Genomic DNA, 18132 nt, shown 5'->3' on the forward strand with positions numbered 1-18132 from the left:
CCACCTTTTCTTCCTCAGAAGATCCTCACGAATCTGGAAATTATTTTGACAGGAGAATTCCAACAAAAGGTGAAGTTAGTAAAGAGTGAATTTTTGCAGGGAAGTTCTGGTTTTAACTGGAAGCAGTATACACTGAAATGACTTGAAATAAATATCCACAATTGTTTTGCAGATTCTGCATCAAAATACGTTGGAATATTTCTTGTGAAGCAAACATAAAAATTCTCAAGTAGTATTTCAGCTTGGAGCACTAATTTGTGAAGTGTTGCATTCCTTCAGGTAATCAAAGAGCTCTAATTGCACATTTTATTTCCCCAGAAGTCTCAGAACAACCAACACAGCCTTAACTGTCATATTTGAGTTTTCAAGTCTTTCAAGCTCTCAGTCCTGAAATTATGAACGTTAATGATAATGATTTCTTTTTATCTTGTGAGAATTCTTTACGGTGAGTGATGAAAAGAATTTCAAAAATATTTAACCATGCTATTGATGTTAAGGCAGTAGACAGATTATATCTTCCATTTGCAGGTGAAGCCTGAAATATTTACTTACCATGTCAGTTTTTTCTCTGGTTATACTTCAACTTTTTAAGATAAAATCCTTGTCTACTCTTTGGGAGGGACAGCTTTTTGTGTGATAGTCCTTGAAAATTAAACTGTAGCCATCTGGTATTATGCATCAAAACCCCAAAGTGCTTCTGATCTAATCTACTCTTGTGTGAAATAATACACCAGTGCCTGCAAAAAAAGTAGAGAATATGGTGAATGTTCTTTCAATAGCTGTTTGCATATAATATCTCACTAAACTGGCATTTGCCACTGCAGCCTTCTAGAAAATTGAAACCACATTGGATGCACAAAGAAAGTATTTTTATAACAACTGAACATAAACCTCCAGCCTCATAAGTTTCTTGATTTGGGCTGTCAAAGAGCAGAAGGGAAAAGGATTTATGATTTTTGCCATGTGGTTTCCTTTGAGGATCCCAGCCCTGAGATACACATTCTAGAAGCATTTGCTTCCTTTTGAGCCATCAATAAAAGGCTTGTGGAAGATGAGAAAAAAGAGGATTTAAGTTATTTTAACTGCATACAAACCTGAGCTAGCACTTTAATTTTTAGATTTTAAAGTATTAAAGATATTTAAAGTAACAAAATATACTCTATTTTGAATGTTGCAGATCCAAATAGCTTTGATTCTTTTTTTCTCTCAGGCAATTTCTAAATCTTTAATTCCTCAGATGAGAAGATTGTTTTCCCCTCAAATATTGGGCTTTTTATTCATTTTGAATATCTTAAGATACCGAGGTAACAGAATAAAAACCAGAATGCAAAAAAAAAAAATGCTTTCAATCTAATGCCTATGTCTAATGCCTGTTTTTGTTTTGTGTTAGGAAAATCCATTTCTTTGCCCTTTTAGGTAGTTATTTTGTAATTGAGGTATTCTAAATGTCACCAAAAAGTACCTCCCACGCTGGTTTGATTAGGGACTCAGTACACTGCCCATAACAGCTTTCAATGTGCAGTCACAACAAGGGTGACTCCCTGTGCTTAATAGGCATAATAAGGCTTAATGTACTTGTTAGGCATAGCCCTAATTTTTGCCCTGGGAACATTTTAAGCTTAAATAGCTTAGATTACTATAGTAAAGCAAATTCAGGGCTGTTGTGCTGCCATCAGCTGTACAGAAGCTACTAAAGCTCACAGAAGTTTCTATGAGTATTTTTTATTGTTTGTCAAAGTTGGGGAATTTTTCTAATCCTAGGGTCAAAATAAAAATGGGAGAATTGTGGAATAGTATGGAATAGGCCTCTTGGACTGTGAGGTGTAGAAAGTGTGTCTGTCTCTGCACTTACAGATGCCAGCGGAGGAGCACAAGCTGCAGCTCCTGATGGGTTTCCCTGGGACCAGCCTGATTCCCACTGGCACTCCTAGGGCTGGCTGCATCTTTCTTTGGAGTTCTGCTGGCAGAAGTGGCAGCTCACTCCAAAGGGATCTGCCTTTGTCATCCCTACCATTCTAGATGTTGCAATATTAACATCTGGCTGTTCACTCGTATTATTTCATCTGACTTTGGGTCTAAGCAGAAAATGCCTAATCAGTAGTCCCACACAATCAATGAAGTATTTAATGTCTTCAATAATTAATCACTTTCTTTAAGTGTAATTCCTAAGGGCCCTATCTTTTTCAACCTCTAAATTAGGGAAGAAAGACCAGCAAAAAGTCACAGTTTTACCGAATGAAAATAATGTCTGTTTTAATTATTTTAATTATTTTCCTAACATGACAAATGCTAGAGATCCTCATGACTGTTCCATGGCTCAAGTTGTGGAAAACATTAAGCAGGAAGAGCATAAAAATTCAGCTACTTCCTAGGAATACAAATGAGAAAGTTTTAAGGGTTTTTTTCTGTTAGCCTGAAGCTCACAGAAATCCTGTCTCTTAATTTGAGGTAAGGAATTTAAAAGTTTTTCGAATAGATTTAGAAGTGATTATAGTTATAAGGTCAGAAGAATAGTCAATTAGGAGGTGTTTGTGGAAGATGTACTTGTTCTTTTCATATCCATTTGTCTGGAAGTTTAGAAAGATAAGAAAAAGTATAAGTAGAGTTCATATTTCGACAGACACTGAACAGTGGAATAAAGATCCATTATATATTGCAATAAAAGAAGGGGATGAGAGAATTTTGCAATGGACCAGTTTTTGGAGAGTCAGCTCTTAGCCATATGAAGCTATTTCTGGTTCAAAAAAAGACATCTCTGCTACACTGAGAAATTGAAAAAAATGAAAAGCTGATCTGAACAACCACCACCAGGATCTGTCCGAGTTCCCAACATCATTTATTTCTGGAGTAGGTCTTTCAAAACACATGCTGGTTTCTAGTGCTCAGTGGGATTAGTGCCCTCAGCATCCCCCTTCTGTCACTCTGTTGTTCCTTAGTGACCACAAGAGTGTGATCTACAGGTAGAGATAATTGATTTATATGTGTGTGTGTGTGTGTGTGTGTGTGTGTGTGTAGAGCACATTTGTTTGAGATGCCTTTGTGTGGGAAGAATCTATCCAGCCATCTCTGAAATCCCTAAGTCTATAACCAATATACTGAAATTTAGATTCTACATATTCTTTATACTTGCTGCTTAAAAACGTCTTTTCAGCCCTCTCCTGTATTCCTATACTTTTTCCAATCCATCTCCTTTAGAAAAACTGCTGAAGAGCCGTGTTTTGTACACAGAGTACATTTTATGGCAACAGCAACACAGAGTGGTGAAATCCATTAGTGGAAGCAGCGTAAGTACAAAGAAGTGCATATAAGCACCTTTTTTGCAGTTGATGTTTCAGGATGCTTTAGCTGAAGAGTATCTTATGAAACCACAGCTTCACTTTCCCCTTGGTTAAAAAGAAAAGCTACTGGCAAGAAGGTGTTCAGGCCCGTGATGTTTTTAATCTGCTCCATCAGCTGTGCTGAGCATTTTACCGGCTGGGTCATACAGCGTGACCTAGAGATTTAAAGGGAAAATGGGTTGTTCAGGCTTTGGATGGCTGTGGATGAACTTCTGCAGAGGGACTTGGGGTTGATGGGACAGCATCCTGAACTTCCTGAGCCCCCATCCAGGCAAAATCTCTATCAGTTCCAAGTGGGTGGGCAGAAGCAAGAGCCGGGGTTTGTCCCCAGAATCAGAGGAGCACGAGCAGATGGTTTATGAAAATTTTGTGTTGTCAATTCCACCAGAAAATCCTTGTGGAAACCAAACCTCACATCAGAACCATCCCTGCCCAAAGCTGTGACTTCCTGCAGGGAGAGCAAGATATTCGTCTTGTTCCTGATGAATAACTACTTAGTTCTGCAAACGAATGTAATGAAAGTGCGTTTTCCTTAATGAATGAACTGCAAAATTAAATCAGTATTTTTCAGTCAACTATAGCTATTTCAGTAAGTTGTGTCTGCTTCTTCCACAATGCTGAATCACAATGTCAAACCAGCACAACTGAATTATAGGAGAGGAAATAAAGTAACATGCTGAACACCAGCAAGTTACTTCAAATTGCCAGTGCCATAACTACCTATGGGGAATGAGAACAGTCAAGGCATAGATTCAGCTGGGGGAAAATTGACTCAGAGTGACTGATTTGCAAAGTTTCAAGGCTCAATTTTTCATCCCATCTGAGCTTTATAGACTGGTTGCACCCTTCAGTCTGTTACTGGTTTTGCTACAGGGATTTTTTTAGCTGTGAAGAAGTGAGGGAAAGTAATTGAAGAACCAGTATTTGTACATTTGGCTTTTAAAAAGGTAAAGGAACTTGTTGATTTTCAGTGCAATGTTAGTTTGCATTTTGTTGTTCTTAAAAATAGATCCCAAAATCCTTTCTACAGAAGAGAAAATATTGCAGCCAAATAATTTTTCTTTGCATTTTTAAGCAGAGATGAGTACCTTATTCCTTATTTTAATGTGCTGAGAAACATGGTGCAGTGACTTTATTGTCATATGAGGTTGTAATGGAGTGTTTTATATGGAATGAAAAGCCAGAAATTTCAAGTGAAATATATGGCTTTGTTTGTGATGAAGGCAACAAAGGCAGAATCTCTCCACAGTTAACAGGTAACTCCAAGAAATAGATTATATATTGATGCAATACATTGTTTTTTAAAAGTAGTAATGAATTGAGCCATAGTTGAGAAATCAAGTACTAAAGTTGTTGGCTCTGGTGACTACATGTACAGATCACCTCTGACTAATATGTTTCGTCATATTAGTCAGGACAATTTATTAAGTCCTGTAATTTGTGAATATTTCATATTTATTTTCTCCATTGCCATGGGAAGGCGGGAGCTGGGAAAGCAAAGGTCGTATCTAAGCTGTATTTGTGCTGGTAAAATGAAGAGGTAAATGCACCTAAGTCAATATATTAGGGATGTGCATTTTGGTTTAGAGATAAAAATTGCATTTTTCATCTCATTTCTTTCCAGATAAGAAATCTGAGAGTTCAATCTGAGAATGTGCAAACTTCATTCCTAAGAATCCCCACCATATTTAATTGTCTAAGATATAATTTACTCTATCTGACGCAGAGTCATTGCTCCTAATGCAGATCAAAATATGTCTGTCCCTTTCAGTAGAAGCAAAACTGGGACAAGAAGAAATTCTCATTGTAAACACAATCTTCTCTCTCAAAGCTTAGCCTTCCAGCCCTGAGGAGTTAAGCTCCCACCTCAGACATGGAAGCCTTTCCCTCGCAGAAGTGAGTATGAATCCCAATCCTGCAGCACAGCCCCACCTCCACTGTTAAGGTGAAATGTAGGAGGGTTGAGACAATAAGGAAAATAAGTAGCTGTGAACCTACGAGTGACCAGGAGTCTGTGGAGTGACCTAGTGTTTGGCCAACTCAGATACACAGGCTGCCTTGGCAGAACTTGGAAGCAGGAAGATGTTTGGGAATGCATCCAGCTGCAAAGGGCCCATAGAGAAGGATGATGCTGGCACAGTCTGTGTGGCAGGTGATCATGGGTTGTTTTCAAGTGTTTACTGCATTTTTTGATTAAGAAGTGGTCAGATCATTTGGGGGTGAGGAGGAGGGAGTCTGGGTCACTCATGGATGAAAGTTTGGGTTAATTATTAGCAGCAAATTGGCAGGGGAGGGAAGGGAAAGGGAGGTAGAAGAGGAGGGGGCTGGCATTCTGGGACTGTAAGAGAAACCTCTAATTCTTACCCCCCCTTCCCCTCTGACTCTACTTTTCATTCATGAGTGGTGATTCACCTTTGTCTCTTATTATTCTCTCTTCTGTGTACACATTTAAAGCACCCAGTCAGCATGGAAACTACCTCTCATATAAATGTCATCTGTTCCATGGAGACAGAACCAGAAAGATCATAAAGTTACAGCAAATCCGTGCCAGCCTCACCGGTGAGTTACATGCAAGAGATTTCCTTGAAACTTTGATGAGTTTTTGGGTCTGTAGTTTTGGCTCTGCTCTTCCCTGTGCTCCCTATTAGCATGTTAATGGGTGACCGTTGGTGTAAAGATCCCTCTAATACGTCACAACTGGAGAGCTTGTTCCACTTGAGGAAAATAATGTTCCTTGTGGGTTATCAACAGGCAGTGTTTCATATTTATCAGCTTGGCAACAGCAGGTAGTATGAGGAGCTGAAGAGTCCTCAGTGGTAGCACGTAATAAAGTAAAATAAAGTAATTTTCTAAGTTATTTAGAATATCACAATATCTTAAATGATAATAATAACAATAATAAAAAAAAGAAGTTGTAAAGTGGTTGCACTGAGCAGTCAGTCTCTAGTGTTAGATCAGGGATGTGGAAAAATTCTTTAACTCACCAGCTAATGGTTAATTATGAACCAGCCGAAAATGAAACCATGACAAAACATAACGCTTTGTGCAGCTGCTTACATGTCTTGATGGAATAACATGAGGATGCATAAGACATCCCAGGACAGAGAAAAATGCAGGTGCAGAATTCTGTTTTGGGGATATAATGGGACTAAATTAAATCTAGAAGTTACACTTGGGGAATTCAAACACCCACAGAAGGAATTCACTGGCAGATCATCGAGCTGTATCTGAACAGTGCTCAGCATCCATTGCTTATCCCACATGGTCACATACAGAGAAAGGGAAATAGAGAGGAGCAACCAGCTTGCACAGTAGGAAAGGGTGGAGTTAGGAAGGACTCTATGACGTATCAGATAACAGCCTATGGAAGGCATCTGGTCATTTACACCAGAGATAAAATCTTGGAAATCGTGTGGATACACCCTGTGGAGGACACTGGCCAATACACAGCCAGGTCCAGCTTCATCATAATCTGCAGAAAGTTCTGTGGCCCGGGCTTGTTTTGGACAAAGTTGTGAGTTGCAATGCCAGATATACACTATCTGTTTTCTCATGCTGTTTGAAAAGCACACAAAGAAAGAGGAAAAGAAGGACCAGGTAAGACAAAACGCTTCTCCACCCAGGGCTTATTGCTCCAGAGGGGATGCAGGTGTACTGCTGCAGCCAAAGAATTCAGGGCAGGTCGCTTTCATGTTTCCTTCTGCACATGGCAAAGCTCACCCTGTCGTGCCCAGCAATGCCTGCAGCACAGTCACCCTGTGATTGCTCTTCATGGCAGCTCACACAACAGATGATATTGTCAAGTGCCCACATCCAAACCTTCACACACTTCTGTACTTTTTCTAATGTCTAACGTGGCAGCAGAAATGTGAGAGAAAGATATTTGGGAAAGTTATTTTCAGCCTTACAGATTTCAAATTCTTCCTGTTTCTGCCTCAGGAGGAAACAGTATTTGTGCAGGTTTCAAGTCTCACAGCATAAGATGATTCAGGGAAAATTATTTGGAGTTTTGGATTCTGGCTCATACCTCCCCTAACATTTACACTTTTCCGATTTGTTCTTCTCTTTCAGGAACACAATGTTCAGTTCAGTACCTAAAACTCTGGGGTTTGGCTGGAAAATATTAGACTAATCCCTGATAACTTTCAGAATATAAGATCATCTGAACATTTTAAAGGTATGTCTTGAAACCAGTTTGGAATGTGATTGTTTGAACAAATGTTTGGGTAACACACAGGCTTTCCAGTCTAATGAAGGAAGAATAGGATCCGCCAGTACTAAAGACACATAAGAGCCTTTTATAGAACAAATTTTTAGGAGGCAGGAATGCTGCACATGCTTAAGAAATGAACTGAAGGAAACACCCAGGAGCCCATTCTCTGGCAGTTAAGGAGCAGACTTAACGTATCATTAAGCATAAATTGAGCCTGAGAATTATATCCATGGTTACCCATTTTTTGGTGCTAATGAGAAGCATAAGTTAAAAAAGAATAGTATTTCTTAATAAAGCAGAAATATCATCACAATCATTGTTTCTTATTTTAGCAGAAGGAAATATAGTAGTTTCATGGTGCAATTACATTATTAGAAGCAATTTAAATGTCATTGGATTTCTCTGTAGACCATAGTTAATACACGTCTAATATACCAAGAATGTTGGATCTTGTACTAATTCTGTCCTCAGAACACAAAAACTTTAGACATAGAAATCTTGAACCCCTAAGTAGCCACTAGCTCTCAGAGTTGGGAGTTTTGCAGAATATTGCTTGTTTTCATTGCAATGGTCACTTCTCACCTCACTGCTGCTGCTGTGACTGGGGTTCCCAGGAGCTCTGATCGTATTCTGAAGCCTAAGAGTGCCATTAGACAGGACTAAGCATTCCTTAGACTTTTGCTGTGTATATTGATTCTCTGCTTCTTCCCACACTTCAAAATCCTTTGCTCCATCAGGAGATACTGAGCTTCATGGCTGATGGAAGTGCCCAGGGCTCTCTGCGTGGAGAAGGATCCCCAACGGCACAGGGCAGCTTGGTACAATAGCTGTGAGTGGGTAGGAAAGAAGAAAAATACGCACAAGCTGCACGTAGCTGGTACATAACCAGCACTGGGCTGGGCAGGGGGTTAGAGGTGTGCAGTGAGGGACTCAGGTGAGTGTACACTTCTGTGACACTGCTATCCCAAGAGCTGCTCCGAGGGCAAGCAGTTGCTTTTCAGCTGCCGAAGGCCCAGAGCTGCAAGTTCCACTTTGCATCTGTTGACTCCCTTTCTGCTGCGTACCTGCATCCCTGCAGATGATGTCTGTAAGATGTCTCCCTGGAATGGTCAGTGAATAGGTCACTAGCACCAGGGATTAGACAATGTGGCAAGAGAGGAGGCTGCTCTCCCCCAAACAGCAGCAGCACTCTCCAGCCAGTCACAGACTTGCTGCCAAGTGCGGCGAGCGGAGAACCCTCAATAAATATGTTCAGACATTTTTATTTTCTGTGTACTGAGGCTGAGCAAAATACTTAAGGACTACCAGGCAAGCGTAGCATGCCCCAGCCAAAATCATTTCCTCCATTATCCGTAGCATTTTCAGCAGCAAAAAGTAATGAGAAATACTTGGCTATTGGCATTTTCAGCTGCATCTATTCAGTCTTCTAGAACTGAATGATTTAGCTGGATGCTGGCATATCAGAGTAAAAGTCTCTTCATCCCTTAGTGCTCTGAGACCAGTCATGCTGAGCTTCTACTTCCATTGGGAGCTCCTATAATATCCATCAAACATTTTTCAAGTCTGTATTTAAACTCCTAGGAAAATACACTCTTGACTCTCTCCTGGATGATGCTGTATGGCCCTGAGTGCTGCATCTGTGAGTCAGGAGTGCATTTCTGTAAGCAGAAGGGGCCTGATGCTGCCCTTGTATGTAGGGCCTTTCAGAACCCCTGCTCTGATTGGCTCCAAACAAAATCAGAATTTGGTCTTGAGCCTTAACTACATATTGTGATCCTCCTAAATTCGCCACTTTTCTGTCTTCTGTGCTTTATTTTCTCAAATAACTCTAAGCATATATTTAATTAATTGTACTGTGGGTGTGCATCAAGGTCTGGGCCAGATTGTCTGCTTGATTGTTCTTGGTAGTATCTAGTCCCTTTCCCCACACTCCTTTTCCCAGCTCTTCCATCGTGTTACAAGAGTAGACAAAGTGTGAGGTTTTTATAAATCCACTGAATTAAGATCTTTTGGGGAGAGGGAAAATAGAGTTAATTTAAGTATTTTTATACAAAAGAATAATATTTTTGTCATCAATGTTTGATGCAACTACCACTATTGATGTACCCAAGTCCCATAATGTACAGGGAATGTAAAATTATAGTAATATCTCATTATTTCATTGTATTTTCATTCAAAACTTCCTATTCATCCAGGGGCATCCTAAGTACCTACTTGAAACTCAAAAGCACCTAAGTGATGCAAGTGAACATGTAGAAGGAGAGATCCACTGGGACATTCGTGGTGTGTAGGTGTTTCACTGCAGTTGACTTGGTGGCATTAGCACTTCATGCCTGGAGGCAGCCTCAGATGCTTACCTGTGTCCTTCCTATCTCAAGCATTTCTTCAAAAACTCATCTGTGTGGGTGATGGGATGGCAGGAAATCAGGGGAAGATAAAGTTTCTCTAGCAGTTCAAATGGAATGTGAAAGTTCTTTTAAAGGCTACCTTGATTGCTTTTCTGTGCCCCAGTCTGCCCAGGTGTGAGCAGCAGTGAGAGGCTGGAGGTGTGCTGCAGTGGTAGTGTTTAGCAGTCAAGTATTGTCTGCTCCAAATTACTTTGCTCCTGAACCCAGTTATGGTTGCTAAGTGACAAAAACCTAATTGTCTCTCATGACTTTGACTAAGCCAAGCATTTAAAACCAAGAAAGTGCAGTGCTAAGGACGATGCACCTCTCCTGCTGTCCATATAACAAACCAGCTTTGGTACTAATCTGTTTTCTAGAGCAGGCAAAGGTGTTTGTTTGCTGTTCTTCTCCAGTAACTTTATTATTCCTGAGAGTATTATAGAGAATTGCATTAATTGCTATGGTAATCATGACAGGAAGCAATTACTTTCAGCAAATAACAATTACTTCAGCTTCCCAAATTTGTTTGTGACCACATCTGGCCTTAATCCTAGATTTATAACAAACATTTTTTCTGGAAATTGAAAAAGAAAAGACATTGCTGCTCTGTGGTGGGGAGGGTGAGCAAATCTGCATGTTAGGGATCTTATCCATGGCAAAAACCCAAGGACATAAGCAGATACTTCAAAATCTCTTGACTTTTGTAAGCATCTCATCTTATTGTCAGGGGCAGCTCAGGGCTGCTTTTGGTGACTGGTAGCTTGGTGTAGACAAAAATGCAAAATACCTGGGAAAAGGATTGTATCCATGTAAAAACTGGGACTAGCTTGGTTTCACTTAAATAATCCCTAATGTTGTTCTTACTTTCCTATCTAAGGACTTTAAAGAAGGCACCTATGTGAATACAGATTTATGAGAAGAAATGAGAATAAAAAAACATTGCAGGGCATGTGTTTGCTCTGTTAACATATGACTGTAGTGATGAAATAGCATAGCATTAACAGTACTAGAACATTACAGAATGCCTCACAAATTAAATTCTGTCTAGAGATCAAATTCCTTAAGTTAATAATGTGCATAATAGTTTTCCCTTGTGTTTCTTTTGCAATGTTTCTTTAAGCAATGTATTTTACCCAGTAGTACTTCATAAACTGTTTTGGGTTTTTTTAATCCACTGGGCCTCACCTTGATTGAAAACTTGTTGACAAACAGCTCCAGCAGTGTTTGGCTGTTCACAGCAGCCTCCCTGAACATCAATAATATTCATTTAACCCGCCAGAATGAGAACCCCCCAAACTGCTCATTACCAAGGTGCTGCACTGTTCACACAAGTAAACTGAAAAATGTTTAGTCCTTGCTTTTCCTTGGAAAGATGGATGGCGTTTTCTGCTCTATTTGTGCTCTCCAGTGCAAGACCAGCCCTGGAAAATACCCGGGGGCATGTTAGGAAGGGATGTTTTTGTCCAGCCAGGATAAAGGTGGAGCTGGAGGATCGACAAGAATCGATGCCCTGTTTCTCACCTCCCTTCCACGTTCAGAACTGTTCTTCAGGGATTCCAGAGCAGTACAATCCATAGCTGGAGGCTGGAGTCAGCACAGCAGGCTAAGGAAAACAGCAGGAAGCTCCCATTAAGTTGGCTTTACTAAAATCTTCCATATGTGCTTGGTGGCCCAGGCTCAGTTTGCCGTGACACAAGTAGACCCCAAATCCCTCAGCTGTGGTTCATCCTTGTAGCAACTGTATTTTCATTGGAGAAAGAGCTCTACAGTGTTAAATAATGTTGATGTTTTTCACTGCTCCTTATTTCTAGTATAATAATTTATGGGCCTGGGCCTGATGGGCAGAGTAAGTGGATTCCCTGGGGGTTTGCTGGCTGAGAACATTTGCTGAGCCCTGAACAGCACAACTCATAAACAGTATGTTAAGGCCATGTTTGCTTTTAATCTCTGCTTCTCTCTGTGTGCCAGCAATTTGAAGGAATAATTGACATTGCCTGGATACCTGAGGGTCTGCTTACACTTTTTATAAGCAGACATGATCTCACCCTGTGCTTGCTAGGAAAATACCATCTCCCAACAATGGGTTAGCAAACCCTGACTCTGTGCTGATAGCAGCATGTGCTGAGCTTCAGGACTGTGCCCTATGGCTCACAGCCAGCCTGGAACACAGGCTGAGAGAACTGAGGAGAAAAGAAAGATGGACTAGTCTTAAGGAAGTTGAAGTGAGGTTTATAAAAAACAGACTGTAGCCTATTTCTCCATCAAACCATGTGAATTAAGCACTTTGCTGCATCTCCAGATCTCTGAATGTAATTAAAAATCATGCTTGGTGTGAATTAATGTGATTGGAGTCAGAACTCATCTTGCTAGGTGCTTTCTTTAAATGAAATATAACCTAATTATACAGGCCAATTATCAAAGAAACTGTATCATAACTCCCTTGGCACAATTCCAGAATCTGATCCCAATGGTTTGTTGTTTGAATAGTGCAAGGCTGCAAGTTTGGACACCATGTGATTTTTTAAGTGTGAGAAATAGAAACCCAATCGGGTAATTTCCAATCAGAATTTATTATATGATAAAAGCAAATTCAGCGCTGGGTGATCAGGGAAGGGGTTCAACAACTCCCAACGCCTGTCACACCCAAAGAAGACATTTGTTCTACATTTATTTCCAGCTACTACATGAATATTCATTATACATAAGTATAAACATTACACATTGTTAGGTACATGAGTATAAACATTACACATTGTTAGGTATATGAGTATAAACATTACACATTGTTAGGTCAGACATTCCACAGATATTTCTTAACAAGAATGTTATCTATAAGCATCCATAATATATTGTTAAATCAGACTTTCAGCAGATGTATCTATACAAAGTTATAAATTTTAAGAAAGGTGCTATTATCTAGCTAACTAAACAAAATTCTCTCACTATAAATCCTACACAAGGTAAAAGGGAGGTAACTTGTTTTATCTCTTTATAGGGGCCCAATTAAGTTTTACGACTTGTTTTTCTTTTCTCTTCAAGTCATATTGACCTTACACTGTTTTCTCTTAATCAGCTCGAATCATTTTCTCAGTTTATCACATTAAGTGATGCAAAAAGTATGTGAACTGCCATTGTACACATGTTGTCTTCCAACACCCAGTTTTCAAATAGCACTTCAGTTTTCCAGCTTTATTTATGTGGCTCAGAAGGGTAAAGGACTGAAATAAAATAGCTTTTCCAACAAAGGCATGTAACTAGAACCTCACATTCAGCCACTAAAGAATTCCCCGATGGCCAAATGAAAACTGAAGAGTGTTGAGGGATATCAGTGATGTGCTAAGCCAGATCTGCCTTTGCCTTCCAAATTAGAAACAATCAGAACTAACTGAGAAAAAGGTTGCTTCGGTCAAGTTGAATTTTAAAAGGTACTGAATTATTAGAGTGAGGTAAATTCACTGGCATTGTGAATTAATCAGCAATATGGATATATAGATCATGAAAACTGAACTGTTCAACAAAATTGTAGCAATGTGGGGGTTTTTTCTGCTCTCCAGTTGCCTCCCTGAATACACCAGGCTCTTGGTACCTAAACTCTCTGTGTTTGCTTGGACTTTTGATCAATGTTGTGATTTTAACCAACAAGACCAAATAAAGAACTTGAAGCACAAATAATTGGTGAGATACTGTACCTGGTATTGCAGGACAAGTCAGACAGTAAGCTATCCTATCCCTGAATTTATAAAAGCTGCTCTAATTAGCAGGATTTTAATGGAGCTGCCAGATTCTGTGCAGACCATGTGGTGTCCTCCTATGGAACTGACCCAGCACCCTCCAAACATAAAGACTGAGCTGTTGTAAGTTATGTGGCCATCTTTAATGTTGGGCATAAAATTCTTATCCAAAGGCACAAGAAGGCTCATGATATAGGATGACTACATCCACAGAACTAACATCTGACTGTGATCCTTCCAGATAACCCAGAATCTTACTGGAAGAAGAAAGTATATCATTTCAGTAGCCAAACAGTATAAATTATAATGAATTATCCTTTGAACAAGCTACTGATCCTCAATGTGTATATGTACGTTTTGGGAATATGGGAATTTTAAAAGTGCTTCCTAAGTGTATATCAAGACTTCACTGAAGTGCTTTCATCTTTATGTTATGCAATGCAAATGTAATTCATTTTTTGCTATTCCTATTGCATGTTTAAGTGAATAAAAAAAACAACTCAGACTTTTAAAAATCATAGTATTAGCATGAAGAACAATAGACATCTTTCTTTTGGCACCATGGGAAAGCTGCAACAACCATTTCTTTAAAGAAAAGACATAAATGCCATTAATCTAAATTACCGGGGAGCAGATGTGGAGGCTAGCTAACAAATCATTTGCTGTTACAAAATAAAAGCATCCTTTTATGCATATAAGCATCAGTGATAAGGGGATAGTTAAGAATACATTAAGAAGCTTAGGATGCCAGTTCACTATTCCGGTTTCTTTACCATGATCTCTGTGACTTTTAGTTATTTCGTCATATCCATGTGGTAACTTCATTGTACAATCCTGGAAGACTGTAAATACAAGTGAGAAAATAAGGTGGAATCATACAGTGTTTAAGATTTTAAAAAAAAAATGAACTAGGCAAACTTTAAATTTACATTAGCCATAACCCCCAACCCAAACCCTGCTGGACAACCCAAGAAATCTGTGTAAAGGGCAGTGTCTCTCCCAGCATCAGGTGTGGCTGTAACATATGGCTTTCCATTATGGATTCTTCTGACAGTCCTGCCAGGTAACTGCAGTTAACTATTACTATAATTAATCTCTCATTTTTAAAAGACCTCATATTGGTAGTGATGATGTTGATTGACAGGACCCCCTTGCAGTCTGCAGTCCTAGTTAAGGATTGCTGTGGATTGTGACATGAAGGGAGCACTGGATGGGAGTGGGGCTCTGCATATGTTTCCCTTGTTAAAAGCCAAAGCCAGTCAAGGGGAAGTAACAGCTCAACAGGAGTTTTATACAGTGTGGACTTCTGGAACAGATGTTCTTTCAAACTAGTGAGTGAGGAAAGGCAAAGACAAATATAAACTTCTCAGCAGCCTGGCTGTGCATGATTCAGTATTCATTTCAAACATCAGGATTGCTGAATTCAGGATTGCTGACTTTCCATCCTGAACCCATGCAAAGGTTCATTTCGACCCAGCATCTGCCCCAGGTGCTTTGAGGGAAGGAGCTTAAACAAAACACCAGTACATGGCTAAGGAGGAGTAACAATGTGCCACTGGGGGAAGGAAGTTCCTTTAATCTTCCTGCAGTTGTCCTGAAAGCAAGAATTCTTGCTTATGTGTTGTAAAACCAAGCAGATCTTTTAAAAGCAAAGCAAAACAGATACAGCTGCGAAGGGTACATTTGTCTCACCTTATTTTAACGATCTAAAAACTAGCTGGTTTCAGCTATTTGTCCACACTTCTCCTTTAGCCAGTGAAAATAATAGACAGCAACCAGCACTTGGCAATTCATCCCAGCCCCCTGGCCCAGGAGAGAGATTTCACCCTGTAGCAACATGTGTTCCTGCATTTGCTGTTGGAAGGGACCCAGGTTGCTGTCTTGGAGCAGAAAGCATCCTTTCAGATATTTATAGGCAGGTGAGATGAATCCCAAAGGCAAGACTGTGTGATGTGCTTGCAATCAACAATAGGTAAGCTCTGAAAAGCAGAGACATCCTTAAAGAGCTTTGTCCATCTCTCACAGTTCCCACAAATGTTTATGGAAAATATCAAATGCAGATCAACTCATACTTGGATTAAACAGACAAGCAAACATCAGTTGATACCAAAACAAGTAAGCAAGGATCTAAAGCTGCTGGTAACTTTGCCTCAGGATTCTCCCTTTGCTCCTGCTGTTCTCCAGCAAAGCCATCAAACGTTTGCAGAGTAGCAGAAGGGAGGTGACTCTGGTGCATGGGTGACCCTCTGAGAGTAGCAGGGGGGAGGCATTTAACATTCAGTCACAACTGATGTGTGATATCCCAGCAGAGCTGTGGGATGGCACCCCTGCATAGAATCACAGAATCATTTAGTTTGGAAAAGACTTTTATGGCCATTGAGTTCAACTGTTAACCCAGGACTGCCAAGCCCACCACTAAACCATATCCTTAAGTGCCACATCTACATGTCTTTAGTGAAAATCTGTTGTATAAGGAGGTGCCTCAGGCTCAGAAATGTTGAAATTGCACGGATTAATTTTTTTTTTTTTGCCTAGTCTGAATGGAAGAAATGCACTAAACCATTTATTAATTTCTGAAACACGTACTAAAAAAACCAACAAAAACTTACTTTTTGAGAATCGCTAATATCCTTTACCTGTGAAGTGTTTCTCTTCTTATCTGGAAATATTTTGAGCATGTCAGAAGTTTAGGCTGCTTTAAGGAGCGGTTATGAAATGCAGAGAGCATGTAATAAGCAATGTAATGGTCTGCTCAAAGAACATTTTGTCTTCTGACAGTCAGGTTCTGACCACATTGATCACAGCAAGGCTGTCCTGCTTCACTGAGTTTCTTTTACTAGCTCTTGTTCATGGCAAATAGACTTTTTATTTTATAACTGCACATTGCACTTATTCTCACACACCATCTGCAGTTTTCACTGCTTCTCCTTGGTGATTATTCCTCTTGAAAGGAAACAATCAAGAAAATTATGGGGCAGCATTCACCATTAATCCTTCTTCCTTTTCCTTTAGGACATTCCTGAAATGCAAATGTTGAGAACAAGAAATGGTTCAATACTCTTTAAGAGGGTCAATTAGATTCCATCAGGTAGCCAGATATTCCTAGAGAGAAAATCTTTGTTAATAATAAAGACATCTGGCTTGGATTTTGTAGCACACGGTCCAGTAACATCATGGAATGAAAGACTGGGAGCTGACGTGGCCTTTCTTCCCTGCCAGATTTGACTCCGGCATTTAAAATGCATTAACTGAGTTTGTCTTTTCTGCCAGCTGAATTCTGACTTGAAGACCTGTGAGCCAGATTCCCTTAGGAGAGAGACTGAATTTGAATGAGTTGGAGGGGATCAGCATCCACTGTATAGTTTATGGCCCCTTACTGGAACTATCAGTTTGTCTTCAATAATTCAAAATTTGAAGCATGCAAATTACCTTCCAAAGCCCAGAATGAAAATGGGTCATGGATTTAGCATAAAGCCTAATCTCAAACAGCAGCATTGTAACAAGGGTGATCCTGTTGCGATGAAATCTGAGCCAAGGGAGCAGACTACTGCTCCGAAGGGCATGTCCACTTTGGCTTTGCAGTCCAGCATCTCTTCCTCTCAAATGATGCAATTCCATCATAATCCTAAATCCTGACATTGTGTAAGAGGAGGAAGCAGTGGGAGTGTCAATTTTAGGCAAAGTGCTTAATGCAGTGCTGCCCCAAGGAACTCAGGCAAGAGCAGACCTGGGAAGGCACCTTGGCTGCTCTCAGCCCTTCTCAGCCTCTCCACTGTGGGAGAAGAAGGTCCATTTTCTGTGTAGGAGAGGAGATAAATCAGTGAAAGGAATCATATCCACGGGTGGTTTGGGTTGGAAAGGACCTTAAGGATCATCTCGTTCCAACCCCCTGCCATGGGCAGGACATCTTCCACTAGCCCAGGTTGCTCAGAGCTCCATCCAATCTGGCCTTGAGCACTTCCAGGGATGGGGCAGCCACAGCTTCTCACCAGGGCCTCACCACCCTCACAGGGAAGAGTTTCTTCCTAATGTCTAATCTAAATTTGCCTATTATTTAAAGCTTCCTGGAGAATTGGTGTGTCCATGTATAGGCTCATTACGTTTCAACAATTCTCTTTCTGACACGTCCTTCCTTAGCATTGAGATATCCCACCCTGGCATGCCCAAAGGGCAAAGGTTTTATGCAGGATGAGCTCTTCACTGAGTTTCTGCATTTCCCAGAACCACAGGCTCAAGGTGGGTGAGAAGGAGTCTTAGGCTTTACTACAGTAATAAGTAAAATACCGTAACTTAATCAAATAGGGCCTCAGTCTGGCCAACTGGAAGGCCAAATCCACAAATTCCAGGTGCTGTGAGAAGTTGGTTATTTCTTCCATAATGTTTATTCCTTCCCTGGTTGCACAATTTTAATCAGTGTATTAGGAAGATGCTCCTTGATCAACAAAACACCGGAGAACTGTCAT

The 18132-nt window shown here is 40.2% G+C and overlaps 1 long non-coding RNA gene across 2 annotated transcripts in view; it reads left to right on the top strand.

The window, feature by feature from the left end:
• The first annotated feature begins 1946 nt into the window (after positions 1 to 1946).
• LOC120323129 overlaps positions 1947 to 18132 on the top strand; it is a 33229-nt gene continuing 17043 nt past the window's right edge. For both annotated transcript variants that reach the window (XR_005563312.1, XR_005563313.1), the window contains exons 1-2: positions 1947 to 5897; positions 7410 to 7515. This is a non-coding gene — a long non-coding RNA (uncharacterized LOC120323129). The remainder of the gene's footprint in view (positions 5898 to 7409; positions 7516 to 18132) is intronic.

The sequence above is a fragment of the Pipra filicauda genome, unplaced genomic scaffold (assembly GCF_003945595.2).
Source record: "Pipra filicauda isolate LSUMZ 115617 unplaced genomic scaffold, ASM394559v2 scaffold19_size4547281_pilon, whole genome shotgun sequence".
Classification (NCBI taxonomy): domain Eukaryota; kingdom Metazoa; phylum Chordata; class Aves; order Passeriformes; family Pipridae; genus Pipra; species Pipra filicauda.